Genomic DNA, 4,545 nt, shown 5'->3' on the forward strand with positions numbered 1-4,545 from the left:
AACAACAACTTTACCAAGCGTAGTGGTTACGAATCGGGCTGCCAAACTCAAGGTCAGCAGTTCGACACTACCAACGGTTCTGCGGAAGAAAGATGAGGCATTCTGCTCCCGTAAAGATTTATAGCCTAGGAAACCCTGTGCAGGGTCACTATGAGTTGGAACTGACTCCACGGTATTTAATAACAACAACTTTACTAAACATGATATCCTTCTCCAGGAACTCGTGCTTCCTGATAATATGTCCGAAGTATGAGAGCCGATTTCTGGCTTCCAAGGAGCATTCTGGCTGCACTTCTTACAACAGAGATTTGTTTGTTTTTCTGGCAGTCCATGATATCATTACTATTCTTCTCTAACACCATAACTCAAATGCACCAATTCTTCCATGGCCTTCCTTGTTCATTGTCCAACTTTCACAGTTATAAGTGGCTACTGAAAACACCATGGCTTGCTCTTGAACACTTTAAGAGGTCTTGTGCAGCAGATTGGCCTTATACACTATGTCCTGTGATTTCTTAACTGCTGCTTCTGTGGGAGTTGGTGGTGGATCCAAGCAAAAGGAAAGTTAAAAGACAGTTTCCCTCTTTTCTCCATTTATCATGATGTGATTACTCCATTGATGAGGATTTTTGTTTTCTTTACATTGAGGTACAACCCGTACCAAAGGCGGTGGTCTTTGATCTTCGTATTTTAAGTCATCTTCACTTTCAGCAAGCATGGTTGTATAATCAGCATATTCAGGTTGTTAATGAGCCTTTCACCAATCCTGATGCCACATTCTTCATATAATCTAGTTTCATAGGGATATTTGTTCAGTTTACAGACTGAATCAGTGTGGTGAAAGAATACAACCCTGGCACACCACTTTCTTGATTTTAAACTAGTCAGTATTCCCTTGTTCTAGTCAAATGACTGCCTCTTGGTCTATGTACAGGTTCCTCATAAGCACAATTAAGTGTTCCAGAATACTCATTCTCTACAATGCTGATTATAATTTATCATGATCAGCACAGTCGGAAGCTTTTACATAATCAACAAAGCACAGATAAACATCTATCTGCTACCCTCTGCTTTCAGCCAAGATCCATTTGATATCAGCAATGATATCTCTTATTCCATGTCCTCATCTAAATCTGGTTTGAACCTCTGGAAGTTCCCTGTCAATGTCCTGTTGCAACCATTTTTGAATTATCTGTACCAAAATTTTACTTGCGTGTGATATTGATATAAATGTCCGATAATTTTCTCGTTCCGTTGGGTCACCTCTCTTTGCCATGGGCACAAATATGGATCTCTTCCAGTTAGTCGGCCAGGTAGCTGTCTTCCAAATTTCTTGGCAGAGATGAGTGAGTGCTGCCTGTGCTGCATCAGTTGGTTGAAAGGTTTAAATTTGTCTTCCATCAATTCCCGGCGCCTTGTTCTTTGCCAATGCCTTCAATGCACCTTGGACTTCTTTCTTTGGTACCATTGGCTCTTGATCACATGCTACCTCTTGAAATGACTGAACATTGACCATGTCTTTTTGGTACAGGGACTCTGTGTATTCCGTCTACTGTCTTTTGATGCTTTCTCCATCATTCAATATTTTACCCATTTGTTGTTGTTGTTAAATGCTGTCAAGTTGGTTCCAACCCATAGTGACCCTGTATATAGGGTTTCCAAGGAGTGGCTGGTGAGCTTGAACCCCTGACTTTGCAGTTCGAACAACTTTGCAGTCCAGCACATTAACCCATAGCGCCACACCAGAACTCTTCAATATTGCAAGTTGAGACTTGAATTTTTTCCTCAGTTCTTTTAGCTTGAGAATTGCTAAGCATGTTTTTCCTTTTGGGTTTTCTAACTCCAGATCTTTGCACGTTTCATTATAATATTTGGCTTTGTCTTCTTGAGTGGTTCTTTGAAATTTTCTGTTGAGTTCTTTTACTTCCTCATTTCTTCCATATGCTTTAGAATCTCTATGCTGCAGAGCGACTTTCAGAGTCTCTTCATATCCATTTTGTTTTTTTCTTTTTTCCTTGCCTTCTTAATGACCTTTTGCTTTCTTTCTATATGATGTTCTTGATGTTATCCCACAACTCTTCTGGCTTTTGGTCATTAGTGTGTAATGCATCCAATCTGTTCCTGAGATGAGCTCTAAATTCAAGTTGAATATGTTTAAGGTCATATTTTGGCTGCGTAGTTGGTTCCAGCTTATTACCACCCTGTATAGGGCAGCCTCGGAAACCCTGTATGGGTCACTATGAGTTGAAACCGACTCCATGGCACATAACAACAAAACAACATAGGGTTTCTGAGAAGCGGCTGGTGGATTTGAACCGCTGACCTTGTGGTTAGCAATCTGTTCCTTATCCTACAGCACCACACCAGGATGTCAGATAGCCTCACGGTGGTGGTAGTGGCTATGTGCTGTAGAGTTGGTTTTGACTCATAATGACCCTGTATAGGCTTTCTGAGGCTGTAAATCTTTATGGGAGCAGAAAGTCTCATCTTTCTCCCACGGAGTAGCTGGTAGATTTGAACTGCTGACCGTGTGGTTAGCAGCCCAGCTCCATATCCACTACGCTACGTGGACTCCTTAGATAGCGTCATTGTGGTGAAGTGCCATCGTAGATTCTTTGAAATTTAGTTGGTAGAACTTCAATCCAAGACTGGACTAGTGAATGCAGTCAGAACCCTGAATGGTTTTTAAAAGGCTCTGCATGCCCACACCTCTGTGGGACCAACTGCTGCGGACAACTGCTGGGTGTATCTGTCAGGAAAGAAAGTGCATCAGTTAGTCAAGACTGTCTGCCCAGGACCCTCAGCTTGCTGAGACAACCAAGTGTCCCCTGTCAGGCAGGTCTCTTTTCAACCTTGGGAGAGTTTAGAATGAAATATAGTCAGACTTTAGTTCAATATGGTCGACTGTTGACCTCTTCTTCCTTCTGAAACCCCTCTAAGAGGATAGGAAGTATTTTGAAGGCCAAAGCCCATGAGGGTAGAGGCGGGGATACTGAGACCGTGGAACGGGAAAGAGGGGAGCAGTAGTAGCTCCCACAACCCACTGGGGCATGAGTTCAGCATCCCTGAGGTGTGCATGAAAACCCACTAGAAACAGAAGTGTGCAGTCCAGGCTCTGTTGCTACTAGCTGAGGCTGGCAGGGACAACCCTCTCCCAGTAGTGGTTAGGAAGTAAGACTTCTAGGGGCAGAGCTCTGTTCCAAGAGTGGGGAATGACAAATGGGACTCCTCCTGCCTCCCCACCTCCATCCAGGCTCCACTCAGACTCCTTGGAGCAGCTCACCATTTGAAAAGAAGAGAATAACACGTTTGCTCTTTTTACAAATGCAAAAAAGGGAGTCCTGGTGCGGTACTGTGGGATAGCCAGCAGAATAACCCTGCCAGATCTCTGGCCTCAAAGCAGCCCGGCCCAGCCACGAAGAGTGCCTCACTCTCAAATGCAACCAGACAGTCCCACAGACACCTGAGGAAAGAGGGGAAAGCCACAAAGGAAAAGTAGAACGAACGACTAGAAGGAAAAGACAATAAAGAAACAAGAGAACACAGCTGTCTTCAGACACACTAGAGAAGACGGTGCATCCAAACATAGGAACAGGAGGCAAGGAAAAAGGAGCAGTCCGCAAATGAGGAAGATGAACAATTCATTGGAAAGTTGAAATCTTCCAAATTGACCAAAGCAGAGAGCCAGGAAGCAGGATATGCAGTCGGAATCACATGCAGCCATGTTGGCACAATGGGGATTCAAACCCACAAAGACCTGGCACTCTCCCTTCTTCTAAAGATCACAGCCTACAAACCCTTCTGAAGCAGTTCTGCTCTGCCACAATGGGCAGTTCAATGGTACTGGACAACAACCCCAGTGGTGGTAGTAATGCCAAGCCTGATGCTTGAGCAGCCTCCATGATCAGCTTGGGAGGACTGGGCTCCACATCACCACCAGGGGGAGCCACAAGCACCGCCCTCTGATAACAGCTTCCTAGGAGAAGGTGACGTTAGTGTTGAGTCCTCTGAATCCACCTTACTACTTTACACCCATTTACTCACGTGATCCTTACCCAAACCCTATGTGTGGTTAGGTGCTATCACCAGGAATTGATGGAATAAAAATTGAAATCTTTCAAGACAGTGAGGCGTCACAGGAGATACTAATCTATGCCAAGAAATTTAAAAGATAACTATCTGGCCAACTGATTGGAAGAGATCCTTATTTGTGCCCATTCCAAAGAGAGGTGACCCAATGGAATGCGGAAATCATCGGGCAATCTCTGTGATATCCCATGTGAGTAAAGTTTTACTAAAGGTAACACAGAAACGGCTGCACTTGCAAGCATACATTGACAGAGAACTTCCAGAGGTTTAAGCCAGATTCAGAAGAAGATGTGGAATGAGGGATATCATTGCTGATGTCCGATGGATCTTGGCTGAAAGCAGCGAATATCAGAAAGATGATTACCTGTGCTTTATTGACTATGCAAAGGCTTTCGATTGTGTGGATCATGACAAGCTATGGACAACATTGTGAAGTATGAGTATTCCAAAACACTT

The sequence above is a fragment of the Chrysochloris asiatica genome, unplaced genomic scaffold (genome assembly GCF_000296735.1).
Source record: "Chrysochloris asiatica unplaced genomic scaffold, ChrAsi1.0 scaffold00001, whole genome shotgun sequence".
Taxonomy (NCBI): domain Eukaryota; kingdom Metazoa; phylum Chordata; class Mammalia; order Afrosoricida; family Chrysochloridae; genus Chrysochloris; species Chrysochloris asiatica.